The sequence below is a fragment of the Triticum urartu genome, chromosome 7A, assembly GCF_056163025.1.
Source record: "Triticum urartu cultivar PI428250 chromosome 7A, HENAU_Tu73, whole genome shotgun sequence".
NCBI lineage: Eukaryota > Viridiplantae > Streptophyta > Magnoliopsida > Poales > Poaceae > Triticum > Triticum urartu.
Genome location: NC_141879.1, coordinates 623,846,125 through 623,864,768, shown reverse-complemented (window position 1 = coordinate 623,864,768; position 18,644 = coordinate 623,846,125). Strand labels below are relative to the sequence as shown.

Here is an 18,644-nt window from a genome sequence, read left to right as displayed (position 1 = left end):
AAGGGAACATTAGTTTAACAGGCCATAACCTAGGTACTTATGTGGTCATCTTAGTCGCAAACATTTACCAAAAATATGAATAAGAATGTCAGGTTATTAATAATTCAAAAATATGAAAGATTATAGTAGTGTTTGTAGCCAAAATTCAGTACAGACTACACACATCACAACCATCACAACTGAACAAACACAAACGACACACAGCAGTACTCAAAACCTGGACAAGTGGACATGCTCAGATTTCTCGTCCATCTCACACACTACAACCTAGAGACTGAACATCGTGACAGGGCGTGTTCAATGCCGAAGAATGTATCTCGTCAATGGATGTTCTCATCATTCAGATTTTCGACTAATTGTTTGTATGATTTGCAAATACTACCTTTGCATGCAAGCCAATCTTTTTTACCTGAGCCGATGCCTATTGCACGTTGAAAAGAACACAACAAAACCGTACAAAATGCTTCGGACTGCACTCAAAATCTAAAACAAGAGACAACGTAAGTTGCATAATATACTAATTAAAAAATTAATAGGCATGCAAACAAATTTAAGTTACCTGGTACAGATCTTTCCAGAGTGATTCCCAAATGGCAATTTCAGATGTAAGCGCGAGTGCTCTGGATGCAGAACCACCTTGATACAACGAACTCCCTATTGACCAGGTCTTCCTTAAAACATCAACAATATCATCAAAGAAGTCTCTGCTACAAAACTTGCTAGTGCAACTGACAAGTTGAAAAGGTGCAGCTAGTATCTCTCGGACGAACCAAATTACAGGGTACGAGATTGAATTGGCTGCAGGAAATAAAATATTAGTTAGACATCAAAATAAAAAAACAAAAGGAAAAAATAAACAGATCATTTGGAAGATTACAGTAACTATACCGATATTAAACATCGTACTGAAGATAAACCAAAATGGCCACATGATCATCTGCACTGTACTGATAACCGCCGCATGATGTCTCCATCGCTACCATTGCAGCTGAACTGATATATTCAACTGTTTCAGAACACACGTTCCATAGTGGCAGGGTATTTCTTCACTTCGGCATGAAAATCTACATAGCAACAATTCATTTCTAATAATAAGTAGATCCTCAATCCTCATGCCATATTTAAGTAGCGACACAACCAGTTTCTAATAAGAAAATCACCGATTGGAACCAAAATTTCACAAAAGCTTAGTATCCGCCCTTACGGTATATTCTTCCACTGAAAAAAGCGAATGCGTCTAAGCTATGTAAATTAGCACCTCCCATTGAATAACACTATGCTATTCTCCTCCATGGCGAGGCAGGCTTCACGACATTTTGTTGTAGTGCCAGTTGCGCAAGCGCAACCCCATCAGATTTGCTTCTGACAGACACACTGCCCAGTCTACATACACACAAACTAAAATTTTCATCTCTCATAAGAGATTCCTAATCCTTAGTACGAAATAGGTAAATTTACAAAAAAATATGGAAGATGATCAGAACTACAACACATGATTGGAGATAATTTCCATGCATATATCCAACAATTCCATGGAGGCCTTACAACTTACAAGAGAAAGATGCACTGAGTGACATGTTGAGGTGCGTCGGCAGATCATGCAGCTTCCTTCACCTGGTCCATCTTGGCAACTCCATGCAGGCTTTCATTCTGTAGAAGAGCCAGATACCGGGGGAAAACATCATGTTAACCAAAGGTCTGAAATCTGCCATTTCTGCAAACTGAAGCTTTCGTTCAGTGTTGTCAGTTAAGAAATGCACGTGCAACAAAATTCAGAACTATGCGTGAAGCAAAGGTCCGAAATATATCATTCTGCAAACTGAACTTTACCGTAAGAAAGAGAAACTCGAGGGAACTCAGATACTCAATGGGAAGGCCTTGCCATCCATGAGAGAGCTGCAGATCATCTCCACATGGAAGAGAGGAAGGAGTTCGGTAATTTTGTTAAGATAGTCAATGGAAAGAAAGAAGTTCCTGGCCTTAAGAGTGCAGGTCCGCGCAGCAACTGCCGCCATTACAAGGGTCGCGTGCCTTAATAGTGCAGGTCCGCGCATACAACAACTGCAGCCATTACAAGGGCCACGACGTGACATGCAACAACGAAGGGATAATGTATCTGATGTTGTTCGGCCTCGCCGAGGTCGTTCTCTTGCAATTGCCGAGCCTGGAGAAGGTCACCTTATCTTCATCATCGCCGCCGTCATTTTCTTCACCTACTCCTTCGTTGCGCTCTTCCCGAGTGCCGTGACCTACCCGTAAGGACAGGCCGGTGGGGCGGGGCGGGCAGGCGCGAGGCGGGCGACTCCGTATCTAGCGGCGACCTGCTGCGGCTACAAGGGCGGGCGACTCCGGCGGTTCCCTGCGGCGATGGGCGCGGGGCGGGGCGGTGGCTCCAGCGGCGAGCGGCTCGAGCGACGGCTCCGGCTAATGGTTGCGGGAGTTTGCGGGGCGGCGAGGCGAACGGCGCGGGAGGAGGAGGGGCGAGAGATCGGGGCGGCAAGGTGGACGGCGCGAGAGGAGGTGGAGGGAGATAGAGGTCGGGGCGGCGAGGCAAAAGGCGTGGGAGGTGGAGGAGGGGGCGAGAGGTGGGGAAGTGCGGGAGAGGTCGTGCGGGCGGTTTGTCCTTTTTTCTAAACGGCGAGGGCTGAATTAGCGATCTGTTAGTGGCTTGTTGCGTGGTTAGCAACGTTAAACACAAAATGATTAAGGGCCATTAGATTTTGATTATGGATGAATGTGATTGTTTGAATCTGCCTCTCTCTTTCTTTTATAGTGGTAGTAGATGCATCACCACGCGCGTGGTCACCCGGTTATGATCGCGTAAAGATCCGTCTCGATCGAGCTGGCTGGCTAGCAGAGGGGCGCCGGGCTGGCGCTCCGTCCTCGCACGGCAGCCGGCAGCCGGCCCTGCCCTGAGAGCCGTGCCCGTGCTGCTCACCAGCTGTGCCGGTACGGCTCCGTGCATGCGCATCACCCGCCGTGTGGTGTGGCCTCGTGATCGGGCGCGCGCGTGTACCTCCCGGAGGCCGGCCGGCGCGTATTGTGGTCGCCTGCTCATCTCATTTGAGGTCCACGCTGCCTTATCTCATTCGTGCCACGGAAGCCGAGCTCAGCCCCCCGCCGACGCGAGGTTCGTCGCGTCTCTGGTGGCAGCTCTGGTGGCAGCTTGCTGGAGCTAGCCGTAGCCTCCCGCACTGGTGGAGTCTGCATGCGCACGTACGTGCAGCACAACGTGGGAGAGCTAGCTCTCGAGTCTGGACCCAAAGCCAATATTCCATGCATCTGGGGCCTGGTTCGAATAATTCTCCACCAGCCGTAAACTCGTTGGAATAATCCTCGCGACGTAATGACACTCATATGATTGTTTATTTCATTATTACATTATTTTGCAGGTGCGACATTCATGCGTCGCATTCATGGCCGTCGACCAGCCGGACCTACACACACTGTCGTATTTCACCGGAGCGGCGGTGACCATGGCCTGTGCCTGCTGCGCACGGCCGTGGGCCGGGGCACAGGCGGAAGGCGACGCGGGTGGACGTACGGCGGCGTGCCTGCATCTGCATGCGGTTGGCAAATGGCAACCAGCTCTAAGTTAATCATGGCGAGGGCAAAAAATCGCACGTCAACATCTGTTTCCTCTGCACTGCTTGCTTCTTGGACTTCGCGACGCTCATGTCGGCTTGCACATTCCATACTTCCCCTATCTGCATTTTCTATTCGTCTAAAAATGTTGTTCCCTCTATTTCATAATGTAGTGCACATAGAGCTTTTTGAAAAGTCAAACCTTAGATAATTAGACCAAGTCTAAGAAGAAACCACTTACATATAGAATGTCAAACATATATCATTAGATTCATCGTAAGATATAGTTTTATATTTTATATTTTTGGTGTTGTAGATGTAAATACTTGATTAGGATTTACAAAGTTTGACTTAAAAAAAAACTACACGCACTACATTATAAAAGAAGGGAGTACTGAAAAATGTTACTGTAGTACTATTGTACTGATTTGTTTTACTAGTTTTTCCCTCTGATCTTGTTGTTCCGGGTGCATTTACACCCCGGAGTAGAAACTCCATGTTGGCGCTTTATGCATCATTAACTTCTTTGGACATCTCTTGTTTAGTGTACCACGCCAGTGAGGCGTTGTAAAGTAGCGTTGCGAGCCACTTAGATTGCGGTCAGTGACAACAATGATCTCAAACACCATCCGCACTAACCCGCAAAGAGTAACCATTTTGCTAAAGCACATCTAGATAACCCGTAAAAAAATCTTGTATGTAGAGAATAGATACAAGGTGTGTGTCATAAAGTGTCAAGATGATCCTTCTGGCATGTGGGAAATTAGAAAATGAAACAAAAATACAACTTAAGGCGAACACAGCCAAATTGTGATTCACTCTTGCACCAGAACAGAGCAAGGACGTTGCGAGATCCAAACCGCCCTTGTCTGATTTTCAAACAGCGGGAGAGACCATGGCAAAATTCGAAGTAGGAGCATGCAGTGCAAGGGATCCATCCAGCCGGTGTAGCGAATTCGAGTGGAGTCGAAAGGTGACGCTGGTACCACTGCTCCGCCGGTGTCGGCGCATGGGATGCGCTCCGCCGCACGCCTTGATTGAGCGCGTCCGACTCCGGCCGGGGGCCATGCAATGCGATGCACGTAGTGCGTGCTGCGCGGTGTCAATTCGTTCGTGGCCCCTGCGCGCTGCGTTAATCATCAAGTATGCGCTGACTCCAGAACCAGAGGACCAGTGGTGTGTAACCCTAAAAAAAACCAGAAGACCAGAATCCACATGTACAGCCCTCGGAACCCCGTCCTATGCAGGTCTTCATTGTGATTTATGAACAAGCTCGAACCGGCTAGCGGCCCGTCTCAGCGGGCCGTGACCACAAGCCAGTACGTACGGGTAAATTTCTGGAGATGGACGGCGAAACCGACATGCATATCGCCCACATGCATGCATGCACGCCGCTGGTTCCTTTCTCGCCACGCGCGTGGTACTGCTCTACCGGATATGATCCTGTAAAAGATCCGTTTCGATCGAGCTGGCTGGTTGAGGGCCTTGGGCTGGCGCTCCGTCCTCGCACCGTCGCAGGGCAGCCGTGCCCGTGCTGTTTTCCAGCTGTGCCGGTACGGCCCCGTGCATGCGCGTCGCCCACCGTGTGGCCTCGTGAGGGCATGGCCAATGCATAGCCTCAGGGTGATGCCTCACATATCATGTAGGATCGGATAACAGAAAAAGTAGATTCGGATGGGAAAACGGGATCCTCTTCAGAAGGCGGGTGCTTAGAGACAAAAAGTATGATCCAATGCATAAAGTTGAAAAAGTTAAGGCCTCCTTTGGTTTGAAGGAATTTTGTAGGATTTTCATAGAAAAAATTCTTTCAGAACTCTTTGGTTTGTAGGAATGAAATCCTATTCCTATGGAGGAATTCTTTCTATCCTTCACATTTCATAGGAAAATAAACATTAGCCTAGATACAATGGAAAAAATCCTATGGTGTGAATCAAAGGGCATCTCCTTTTTTATACCTATGCATAGAATTTGAGATGCATGTCATCTCATTTTCTATGATTTTTCAATCCTATGAACCAAAGAAGGCCTAAAATGAAGAGGAGAGATGCATGTGTACTGAGAGTCTATTTCTATTCTTTGATAAGGTCTACTAGTAGTAGCTTGCATTAAGAAGAAAAAATCAACACAAATGCTTCAAATTACTTTTTATCATGAGGCATATGTATCCATATGCCACCATCGTACATGCCCTGATCGGGCGCGCGCGTGTACCACCCGGAAGCCGGCCGGCGCGTGCTGTCGCCGCCTCGCTGCTCCCTCCGGGGTCCCTCGCAGCTCAGGGTGCAAGCGGGGCGGGTTGCGGCTGCCCGCCGGACGCCAAAGCGGGAGCCAACTGGTTTAGCGGGCCAACGCGGCTGCCCGCCTCAAGCCGCATGATTATTAGCGGACGATGCGGCAGCCCGCATGTGACCGCAAAGACCCGCCAGGCACATGTACTGTACAGCTCCGTCCCAACGTTGTACAGTCACAAATTCATCACAAGACTACAAGAGTCACATGTATCACGGTAAGCTGCTTGTTTCAGCCTTTCAAGACAGCAATGTGCGCACATCAGTGTACTCATTCAGCAAACTAGTAGTATGTACAACAGCAAGAGAACCCTTTGATTCTTAAACATTATGCTCATTCAGTAAACTCAACAATGTTAAAACATATTACTGCAAAAGGTAAGTGCCATGAATTACTACAGCTAAATTCAACAAGATAGCAAGAATTCAATTAACTACTATAGCTAAATCAGGAGACTCCTGATATGAAAGTGACTGATAATATACAAAAAGCTTCAGATGCTTCATCACTTGTACAAAAAGCTTGATCTTCTGGGCTTAATACTGCTGCGGATGCCGGTGCCGAGGGTCTCCAAATATACTGCTACTGATGCCGAGGATCTCCAAATATACTGAACGGAGGTTCTGCATATGAATAAGGTATACGATATTTAGCCAATGGATGAAATTAGAATACACTCGAGAGAAGAACAGGAAGTTGTCTCCAACCGCTATGTATCTCATCTTCTAAAAAAGAACTTCACTACCAAACTAAACTCATAAGAAAGTTTGCAAGCTCTGACTTCAATTAAAATATGTATATAAGTTAGCTAGCTTTTGTGGAAATTAAATGCATTTTACTAGTTAACCTGCTGTTGTGATTATTCAAGGAAAAGAAACAAGCATGCAGAGTTTCAGGTCCTGAAACTGAAACAGAGCAAAAAAATGTAAACAGGGAAAAAACTGATGTTTATGTATCTCACCTTGACAAAAACTGATGTTCACTACCATTATACAGTTCCTGGAATAAAAAACTAAGATGTATTTCAAGATTAGGCTTACCTAATGTTGCAATCAATGAGCATCAACATCGCCATTTGTTCTATAAATAACATCATTTATTATCGTGCCAACATGATTAGTTCCCGTAATGAGAGAAAAAAATGTTAAAGATTTATCATCATAACACCAAAAAATGCTAAATATCACTAAAAACATAGTTTGTTACCGCGAGGTCGCATCCAGTCTTGCAGACAGATTAATGCCTCTACAGTGGTAGGAAGCAATCTGGTCCTATAGTCATTGAGTATTCTTCGTCCAGTGGAGAAGGCCGACTCTGATGCTACACTAGATGCAGGTGCAGCCAATACATCCTTTGCTATCCGAGATACTATGGGATACTTGTGTGCATTATTGGACCACCAACATAGTATGTCGAAGCCATCTTCTTGCGGGCAAACATCATCTTTTAGGTAAATATCAAGTTCACTCAGCTTTGCTCGATTTTCTTGATTTTGCTTAACTTGTTTGTTCCATTGATCCCATGGGTTATCAATACTTGTACCAACATTGTTGGTTCCTTGATCATTTCCCATATTTGACTCACCCTCATGCATAGAATATTCAACAAATAGATCTTTGAATGTTCTCTTCACTTTAGCAAGATACCTTGTTGCATCACTTTCAAGTCCAGATTTTAAGCAGAACTCCAAGAATTTAAACTTGTACCTGGGGTCGAGTATGACCGGAAGACAAATGGTCAAGAATGACAGCTTCCAATACTTCATGAACTTTTTCTTGCATTGCTTCAACCATGGATTTGATGACAATATCCTTATGTTTGGTCTCTCTTTGCAATATTAGATGAATTTTCCAATGTTCGTGGAAATACAAATGAGATGTTGGATATAATGTACCGGACACCACCATAGTTGCATCGAGGAAAACCTCTAACAAGCTGCAAACAGATTCTGCCGTTTCCCATTCAACATTTGTGGGTTGACATGTAAATGTGGTGCCTGCAACTTCATAGCGGCGAATGCTCTCCTATACTCCAGGGCTATTTTGATCATCAAATGCGTTGAATTCCACCGTGTAAGGACGTCCAGAGATAGGCTCCTTTTGCAAGCAATGCCTTCTTGTGCAACTATTTCCTTAAATTTCTGTTTCCGAGTGGGGGAGCTTCTAACAAACTTGATGCTTTCCCTGATATTATCCACGGCTCTTGAGTTGACTTGAAGTCCACATGTCGGCGGTTAAAGAGACACGGGAGATTAAGTTCTGCATAGCCTCTCGAAGCTTTGTCCTTTGTTCATCAAATAGAAGGAGGCAATCAAGTGTTATTGTCGTCCTAGACACCACCTCAAATGTTGGATTCAGACTATGCACAAATCGCCTAAACCCATCATATTCCACTATGGAGAATGGCAATTCATGAACGACAATCATCCTCATCAACTCCCAATGTGCTCTGTCGGGGTCATTTTTCCATTTTTCTACACTGTTTGGATCAGGTTGTGGCATGGCTGATTTAACCGAGTCGAGAAACTCATTGACCTTGGCTCTTTCCTCACAAACTAACAAATGCCTGATGCATTGACTAGTACCAGCTATTCTTGTACAAATAAAAACTCTTGCAATATTTACAGTGTGCTTCCTTGATTTTGTTGCCATCATACACAGGATCATAATCATTCCAGATTTCAGATTTAAGTTTCCTTCTTTTTCTTTTATGTGAAAGACCTAAGGAATTTGAGATGAACAAATAACTTATGCCAAGACATTTGCGATATGCGCACAATTGACATTAAAACTTAACGTGTGTGCAGAATAGACATTAAAACTTACGAGGAATCTGAGGCAGTGTTGGCGATGATCGTTTCACACCTAATCTTGGAGATGCCTGAGATAACACGACATTAACCCCTGGGAATCCCACTATGGGCACCAGTAACAGTGACCTCAGGCTCTTCTTTGCGAGTCTTTGCTTTTCTCCTGAGTAACTTGTTTTCAATCATACAAATAATGCATAAGTAAGAGCACAATTTTCAATTAATTTGTATCTGGTTGCAAACAATACTGGGCCCAATTGCAAATAATATATAAGTTAACATTTGCATTTCCAATCTCTACATCTAGTAGTTCTTGAGCTCTCATGTATGTAAACATATGAACTATTCGAAAGAACTATCTCAGTTCGCCCTCTCTCTGTCCAAGCTACTAATACAAACAGAGAGTAGATGACCCATCAAGATTAAAAGGCAAGGAAGCTACATGTACCTTGGTGAGGATCTTGGGTCATTGGGACAAGGGAACAAAGTGTTGCAGCTGCATCGACTTCATCAGTTGACACATGCCCTTTGTTCTTGGATGCATGCCCTTTGTTCTTGGAGGATAGGAAAGGGCGCGACAAGGTTGCCGGAGCCCTTGCTGAAGCGGAAGGTGACGAAACAACAGCTCCAATCAAGGAGGGAAGCGACGGAGAAACCACAGCTTCAGCATGTGAGGGAGGCAGTGGAGGGACAACATCTCCATCGAGGATTTCAGTAGGGCAGTCCCGATGTGGAGATGGCGCCGTCGACACCACCATGATTGCTCAATAAACAAGGAGTTCTTGTGACCGTATATCACAGGAACACAAGGAACTTACACCCAGGCAAAATATACATGAGCACTGCATCATATACATCAACTTAATGAGAATACCAAAGATGATAACACTTTATATGGCTTGAAATTCTGTCAACAAAGGGACAACAGCCTACAAATCGACCGCTCCAAGATTCTCGCACATCTACGCCCACAAGCACAGCCTACCAGGCTAACAACACGAATAGCAGATCCATGACATCAGGAAACCGCAGCAACGATGAATCCCCCGTAACTAATCAACCAGTCGACCAGTCGCTGGGCGAGGACGCAACTTTGAATCAGAGCAAGAAAGGGGAAGGGGAAGGGGGAGAAGCCCGTACCCGGCGAGGACGTCGAAGTTCCGCAGCAGGCCGTCGGGGCGTGCGCACAAATTGGGAGGGGACCTGGCGGTGGCGCCGGAGGCGAGGGTGGCCGGGAGGTGGAGGGCGTCAGCGGCGAGGAGCAGGCCGTCGTCGAGGAGGTGGCGAAGGAGAAGCGTCAGGTGGGCGAAGCAGCAGCAGCCGCCGCCGTCGCCGCCATCGTGGGTAGGCACTAGGTTTTTTGTTCGAAGCTAGGTTAGGACTTATGCGGGATATGCGGGATTGCGGCAAGCCCGCTGGACTCAGCGGCGTGACCGCTTAGGCCCGTTACACACGAGGCGGTCAGCCCAATGGCATTTTGCGGGCTATTTTTGCGGGACGGCGTGGCGGCCGAGCGGGATGTCCCGCGCCGCTTGCACACTGACTCGCAGCCACCCACGCACAGCGCAGCCACAGTGCGGCCCAGGCCGGCTTTGCTTATCGCATTTGGGGTCCAGACCGCCTTATCTCATTCGTGGCACGGAAGCCGGAGACGAGGCCGAGCTCAGCCCCCCACCGACGCGAGGTTCGTCGCGTCTCCGGTGGCAGCTTGCTGGGGCTCGTCCCACCGCACTGTGGACTCTGTGACAGTCTGCATGCACACGTACGTACAGTACAACGGTACAGGGCTAAGGTCTTTAAAATATCGTCCCACATCTGATATCTGCCACAGGAAATTCAAATCACGTCTCTCCACCAGCTCTCCTCATTCGATCAATTCTCGCGATGCACAGTGACGGCACTGAAATGATTGTTTATTTCATCATTTGGCAGGTGCGACGTTCATGCGTGGCATTCATGGCCGCGCCGGCCGCAGCCTACCGTCGACCGGCCGGACCTACGCACACTGTACCGCTGTACGTATTTCACCGGAGCAGCGGTGACCATGGCCTGGTGGTGCGGAGCGCGCACGCACCGCCGTGGGCCGGGGCGCAGGCGGAAGGCGACGCGGGCGGACGGACGTACGGCGATGTGCGTGCATCTGCATGCGGTTGGCGAATGGCAACCAGCTGTACGTAATCATGGCGAGGGCAAAAGACACACGTCGACATCTGTTTCCTCTGCACTGCTTTGGCTCTTGGACTCTGCGACGCTCACGTCGGTTTGCTCGTTCCATCCTACTCCTGCCTGGTGCTTGTGCCTGCTGCCATCCATTTTCCATTTGTCTAATTTTTTGTTTTGAAAAATGTTACGGTATTATAGTAATACAATCACACGTTTCCCACTCGTGTCTGACAGAGCTAACTCTTTTTCGGGAATATGCTTGAAAGCGTATCTTTACATTGATAGGGGATAGAAAGTACAAGTTTACATCGCGGTTGCCTGCATAAAAAGGCGCTACCCCGATGCAAGCGAGCAGGGGAATGGGATGCTCATCCCTACAAGATCAGTTACATTACAGGAATAATAGTGCTAAGCCCTTTGGCTCCGGCGCTGGTCCAAGAGCGTGCCTCTTCCTGAATTGCCGCTAGGAGAGAGGCGGTGGAGGGAGCTATCTTGTCGAAGATCACAACATTACGATAGCGCCAAATGGACCAAGCCGTAAGCACCGCATGTCCAGTCGTTATCACCTTGGGGTGATTGTGAATGTTTGATGCACATTTGCGAGTTAATCGTGGGTAAATACAGAAGATTATGACAGAGTAGCGTGAGCGTGCCAAGGAGCAAAACTGCAGAGGACAAACCTGCAGGCAGTCAGATCCAAAAAAGACTAGTAGATTTTGTGATGTCAAGAGCGTTGTTTTTCCTTGTTTTTGGCCGTAGTATATTCACTGCAGTTTTGTATTTTCCTTGACAAATTCATCCAGCTTCCCTCATGATATATGTCGCATACTAATATGAAGTTTCACATGGTACAGAACTTTTCGAGAGAGCAGAAGGAATAAATATCACAGTGAACCGGCGCTCCAAGACGATGCCCCAAAGAGGGAGAACGTCATCAAAGTCTCCGTCGTCATCCGATCTGGAGAAAGAGGGGCATGCCATCTGCAACTGCCGACGCACCTAAGCGGTGCCCACTGTCGTGGTTCTAAGCCTGACAGTGATGTAGGGGGGTACGTATGGAGAGGCAGGATCTTAGTTGTGGAGAAGTTGTAAGCATGCAAGGTTTACGAGTTCAGGCCCTTCTCGGAGGAAGTAATAGCCCTACGTCTCGGAGCCCGGAGGCGGTCGACTAGATTATGCGTGTATGAGTTACAGAGGTGCGAACCCTTGTCTCGGAGGGGGGTGGCTTATATAGAGTGCGCCAGGCCCCGGGCCAGCCCACGTTACCAAGGGTTCAATGTTCATTAAGGCGAGGCGTTACTGGTAACGCTAGTAATAAAGTGCTATAATGACCATAAAAAGCTATTTAATGACCGACTGTTAGCGTGCGGAGTGACTTTAGGTCTCCTGGCCGTCGAGTGGTTGGATCTTGGTCGAGTGATTGCTTCTTGGTCGAGTGTCTTCGAGTCTGTCGAGTGTCTTCGAGTCTGTCGAGTGGAACACCTTCAAGTCGATTGAAAGGTGATTTCTTCTAGAGATGTCCTCGGGTAGGGTAGGTAGGACAGGTCCATGACCCTACCCTAGGTACATAGCTTCATCATTAGCCCCCGAATGGATCGAGATTTGAGTGGGGAAGGATTTGAGAGCTTCTCCGACTCGTTTTTCATGTCGTGAGCATATCTAGTTTCAGATCAACGGGCCTGAGTGATGGTAGCAACTTCCTTTCCAGTCGCCTTGATCCATTCTTAATTCCTCGTCGAGTGGGTTTCTTTACTTGTAAGGCTCCGAGTGATGGTGTGGAGGAGATCCTTGGTCTGACAAGTTATTCGCTGCCCGTGGATTTAGTGGGATCCGAATTTTGGGAAGCGCGCGGGACGGGGGAGGCCGCAGTAATCGGACGAGATAGAGCGGAGCCGCCTCGATCCCCGCGCCACCTTTTTCGCCATGTATCGCTCGTGCGGTCATTGCGGGATTTGATAGGGCCGCCTGGGCCTACCCGTCAGCCACTCGGGAGCGGCCTGATATAAAGCGCCTGGACCGGAGTCCCCCGAGCAGTGCATCCCATTACCTCTTCTCTCCCTCACGTCCCTCCGCCGCGCTCGCTCTCGCCCTAACACCACCGCACCACACGCGCCTCGCCAACGACAATGGGGAGGGAGAAGACAGCGGCTCTGGAGCGGGCCAAGAAGGCAACGGCGAAGTCAAAGGGGAAGGCGACCAGCCGGGGCGGATCTTCCTCGCGGCCTGGCCTGCCGAAGGGCTGGATCTAGGGCGACTGGATCCACTCGAGGATATGCCAAGACGACCTCGACGACTTGGCCGAAGGGGGGCTGATCCCCTACGACGCGTCGCGGCTTCCGGGGAAGGAATCCGAGCCGCAGCCTCAGGAGGGTGAGCGCATTCTTCTTTCCACCCACGTCGACCGTGCGTTTTCCTTGCCTCCTCATCCTTTCTTCCGAGGGTTTCTGAACTTCTTTGGGGCTCAACTCCACCATTTTACCCCCAACTCAATCGTTTATCTTGCCGCGTTCATTTCCTTGTGTGAGAACTTCTTGGGTTGTCGACCTCACTGGGGTCTTTTCAAGCATATCTTCACTTGTCGCTCCCAGACAGTGAAAAGGGCTAATCTGAGTGACGAGAGGACCCAAGTGATCCAGATGTGTGGGGGTCTTGGCATCCAGACGAGCGGAAAAAGCTCCTTTCCGGCCATGATTCTCCCCGATTCAGTTCGCGGATGGCAGTCGACTTGGTTCTACTGCAAAGACCAGTCGACGCCAGGGCAATCGACTGGCCTCCCTCCTTTTACCATGGACCGAGTGGAAAAACCCTCCCCTTTGAAGGTGCTCCCGGAGGAGAAGGAGCACGTGCAGGTGCTGGTCGACCGAGTGGTCCAGCTTATTCGCGACGGGGTCACTGGTATGGATCTCTTGGAGGTCTTCCTTCAACGGCGCATGCGGCCTCTCCAAGCCCGAGACCATCCGATGTGGATGTATTCGGGTCTTGAAGACTCCACTCGGATCCACCCGGAGGAGGTCGACGACGACACGCTGGAGAAGTGGCTGTCTGGCATTACCGGGAATAAGGACAATCCCAGGGGAGCCAGGAGAGTCCCTCCATTCGACCAGTCCCACGCACCCGAGCAGGTCTGATTCTGAGTTTTTGCTTGTAATCTGAGTTCACTCGCGCAACCGTCTGTATTGCATCGACTGACTTTGTTCTCCCTGCTTTCTTTCAGGCCATTATTGAAATGTATTCCATGCCCAACGGGGAGCAAGAGCAAGCTCTGGAAGGCGAGGCGAGTGGCGGCGAAAGTGGCGAGGGGGCTTCCGATGGTGAAGGGGACAGAGGGAGCGACGACTCAAGCGCTGGAGAAGAAGTCGAGTCACCTCCTCGCAAGGAGAGGCGATCCAAGCTTGACCAAGAACGGCTGAGTGCTCGCGACAAGGCAACTGCTCCGGGTGGTCAGTCTTCGAAGCGCCCTCGGATCTCTTCACCAACCCCGACTGGGAAGGCACCAAAGCACCCCAAAGTTGCAGAGCCGAAGACTCGGAAGGCGCTGCCAAAGATCAAGATCGATATCCCTGTCGCCTCCGCATGAGTGTCTCTCCTTGTATTCACTCAACGCGCCGCGCTGTTTGTTTTTCTTGTTTTAACTGGACGAATTTTGGAATTGTTAGCTCTGCCACTTCCGGAACCTCAGCTTACAGGGATGATGATGAGGCGATGGAGGATGCGGTCACTTCTAATCCGGGTATGATTTCTGCCATACTATCTTTTTTTGGTCGATTCAATTGTATCGTGCATCACTGGGTGACGTGCTTTTGGCAATTTGAACCTTGCACAGCTCCCAACATTATTAACCTCCCTAATGATGAAGGAGAGCCCGAGAGGCCTTTGACGAGGAAGAACATGCGAGCTCCTGCAAGCGGGGCGCTACAGACGACGCCGAGGGCGGAACCAGTTGTTCAGGACACTGGCGACGTCAATCGCGGTCCTGTTACCTTCGCTGAGCCGCTGTGGAGTGCTTTGCCTTCTTCATCAACTGCTCAGGCCCCTGTCGACCCGCCTTCAATTTTTGCGACCCATCGTGTCCCGGAGGACGAGGTGAATGCTGCTAGGGAAGTCATTCGTCAAGCGGGCATTATGATGGAGAAGATGAAGGCGGTGCGGGACGCCAGCCAAGCCGCCTATGATGCCAGCTCGGCCCTCCAGAGCAACGTTCAGGTTAGTTGGTTGCCGCTTGTTTTGTTAGGATATGCTACCTGAAGAGTCTTTCCGAAAATCTTTGCATCTGCACACCCACTGGGTGCGTCGATTGAATTCTTGGACTAGTGGGGGCACGCTGAGTGCACCCACTGGGTGTAGTCCCCGAGACTACGGTGGACTGCTGGCAGTCAACTGTAGTCTTAGTATTTTGTCGAATGTATGGTTTGTCTCTTCCACTCGATCTGGTCGAGTGGGATCAGAATCGATGGGGGCACGCTGAGTGCACCCACTGGGTGTAGTCCCCGAGACTACGGTGGACTGCTGGCAGTCGACTGTAGTCTGAGTTCTTTCTCTCTTTTTTTTGGACTCGACTTTGGCGGGCCGGTTGAGTGGGGTCAGAACCGGTGGGGGCACGCTAAGTGCACCCACTGGGTGTAGTCCCCGAGGCTATGGTGGGCTGCTGGCAGTCGACCGTAGTCTTAGTATTTATTGCCTTTGTTGTTTTTCGCTGTAAAATAACTTCTCCCCTTTGACTTCAGAAATCTTGCGATCTTGGAGCTCGCTTTGCTGACTTGGAGAAGCAGCAGATTCAACTGAACCTTGATCTAGAGCTGGCCAGGACAGAGCTGCAAAAGGCCAGAGACGGCGCCGCAGGTAAGACTATTTTGTCGACTGGTTAGTTTTAGGCTTGAGTATCCTTCTGCTATTTTCGAATCAATCATCATTTCTTTGCAGAAAAACTGAGAGAAGCTCTGGCGAAAAAGGATCAGGACTTGGCTGCTGCCCGTAAGGAGGTTGACGACAAGACCGCTCTGGCCGAACAGAAGCTGGCTTCGGTCGGCCAGTTAGAAGAAGAGAATACCAGGCTGAAGACCGCTCTGAATGAAGCCAACAGGGAGTGTACACGCTGGAAGAAGGATAACCTCAACCTGAACGAAAAGATGGAAGGCATTGCTCGCAGGAGGGACGATCTGGAGAGCTACTTGAGGAGCCTTGCCAAGAAGTTGTATATCAAGCTTGAAGGTGCACATTTAGTTCCGATTGGTTTTTTTTGTGTCGACTCAGTGTATGAAAATTGACTTATCCTTGGATCGTGAATGCAGAGTTTTGCCAGAACTTTGAAGAGGAGACTGGGCGGATCGAACCAGGTTTGGATCCAATCAACTCTCCCGTGAAAGATGAAGCTGCCATGAATTTGCTTCGACTGGAATCTCGCATTGACGGTGCCGTGGACTACTTGGCTCGACTGAAGGTCGCCATGTCACGGATCGACCCGGCACTTTGTCCAGAGGCTACGCTCCAAAATGATCTCGAGTCTCTGATGACTCGTCTTAACGGAATCCCTGACCGAGTGCAGGAGTGGAAGAAGTCTTTTGCTCGGTGCGGCGCTGATGTGGCTCTGTCTTTGGTTCGTGTCCACTGCAAGGAGGTGCGACAAGACAAGCTGGCAGCAATCAAGGTCGCCAACACCCAGAAGCATGACTTCCGAACCTTTATGGAGACTTTCATCGCTGCAGCCACTCGGATAGCCGACGGCGTCGACCTGGATGAGTTCGTCGAGCCTGCCAGCGCTCCTCCCGCGGAGTGAACAAACTCTTATGTCCCACCTTAAATTTGCCTCGAAATGCCGAGTGGTTTTTGTAACCGTTAAACTTTTTCGGGTCGCATGCCCGAGTACCTCGATCCGTGATCCAGAACCTTTAGGATTTTATCTGAACTTGGTTTACCGTTGAATATCTTTATGAATCTCCTGCTGAGTGAACCCAACCTTTATTCGAGACAACTTTCTGTATTCGCAGCACAGCTCCGAAGGAGGGGGAAGTAGTCGACCCATGCCTTGTATTTGTGGCGAAGCTCCCCAGGGGCGGGCGGCGGTCGACCCACACCCTGTTACTGCAGAGTGGGACAGAGCGCACATTGTATTTGTGGCGAAGCTCTCCAGGAGAAGGGTGGGGGGGGGGGCAGTCGACCCGTACTTCGTTACTGTAGAGCGGGATGAATCGCGCATTGTATTTGTGGGCAAGCTCTCTAGGAGAAGGTGGCAGTCGACCTACCCCTCGTCGTCCTTGAGGATTGAGATGTGTTTGGGAGAACTTAGGCGAGTACTGGACTGCAGCTAAGCCCCCGAGTGGGAGGATTGCTCTCCACTCGGTAGGATTTTTTCAAACTTAGGCGAGTGCCTGACTGCAGCTAAGTCTCTAGGTGGGAGAACTTAGGCGAGTACTGGACTGCAGCTAAGCCCCCGAGTGGGAGGATTGCTCTCCACTCGGTAGGGTTTTTTTCAAACTTAGGCGAGTGTCTGACTGCAGCTAAGTCTCTAGGTGGGAGAACTTAGGCGAGTACTGGACTGCAGCTAAGCCCCCGAGTGGGAGGATTGCTCTCCACTCGGTAGGATTTTTCAAACTTAGGCGAGTGCCTGACTGCAGCTAAGTCTCTAAGTGGGAGAACTTAGGCGAGTACTGGATTGCAGCTAAGCCCCCGAGTGGGAGGATTGCTCTCCACTCGGTAGGGTTTTTTCAAACTTAGGCGAGTGCCTGACTGCAATTAAGTCTCTAGGTGGGAGAACTTAGGCGAGTACTGGACTGAAGCTAAGCCCCCGAGTGGGAGGATTGCTCTCCACTCGGTAGGATTTTTCAAATTTAGGCGAGTGCCTGACTGCAGCTAAGTCTCTGAGTGAGAAAACTTAGGCGAGTACTAGACTGCAGCTAAGCCCCCGAGTGGGAGGATTGCTCTCCACTCGGTAGGATTTTTTCAAACTTAGGCGAGTGCCTGACTGCAGCTAAGTCTCTAAGTGGGAGAACTTAGGCGAGTACTGGACTGCAGCTAAGCCCCCGAGTGGGAGGATTGCTCTCCACTCGGTAGGATTTTTTTAAACTTAGGCGAGTGCCTGACTGCAGCTAAGTCTCTAAGTGGGAGAACTTAGGCGAGTACTGGACTGCAGCTAAGCCCCCGAGTGGGAGGATTGCTCTCCACTCGGTAGGATTTTTCAAACTTAGGCGAGTGCCTGACTGCAGCTAAGTCTCTGAGTGGGAGAACTTAGGCGAGTACCGGACTGCAGCTAAGCCCCCGAGTGGGAGGATTGCTCTCCACTCGGTAGGATTTTTTCAAACTTAGGCGAGTGCCTGACTGCAGCTAAGTCTCTAAGTGGGAGAACTTAGGCGAGTGCTGGACTGCAGCTAAGCCCCCGAGTGGGAGGATTGCTCTCCACTCGGTAGGATTTTTTCAAACTTAGGCGAAATAGATTCGCAGCTAAGCCCCCGAGTGGGAGGCTGGCTCACCACTCGGTAGGATTTTTTTCAAACTTAGGTGAAACGGATTCGCAGCTAAGCCCCCCGAGTGGGAGGCTAGCTCGCCACTCGGTAGGAAACTGTTTTTACAAACTTAGGCGAAGCGGATTCACAGCTAAGCCACCCACTGGGGGATTTCTTACACAAACAAAAAACAATAATAATCACTGGGAAAATTATAACACTCTTGTCTTTGACAAATAAACTACAGGAGTTTTTCTTATTACATCTCATCCGAGTGAGAATTTAGGTATAAAAGGGGCGGAGTAGCTCCGCATTCCAGGCTCGTGGCTCATCGATCTGGCGATCGACATTGTAAAGATGAT

At 49.4% G+C, this 18,644-nt stretch overlaps 1 long non-coding RNA gene across 2 annotated transcripts; it reads right to left on the bottom strand.

Annotated features, from left to right (window-relative positions):
- Positions 1-6,215: 6,215 nt before the first annotated feature.
- LOC125523975 (uncharacterized) lies at positions 6,216-10,225 on the bottom strand. 2 transcript variants are annotated; one of them, XR_015611722.1, is made up of 4 exons: positions 9,824-10,225; positions 9,132-9,525; positions 8,700-8,846; positions 6,216-8,594 (listed from the first exon to the last, which is right to left on the bottom strand). It is a non-coding gene; the product is annotated as an uncharacterized LOC125523975 (long non-coding RNA). The 2 variants fall into 2 exon arrangements; XR_015611721.1 differs by having other exon boundaries at positions 8,700-8,854; positions 9,824-10,222.
- Positions 10,226-18,644: the final 8,419 nt, after the last annotated feature.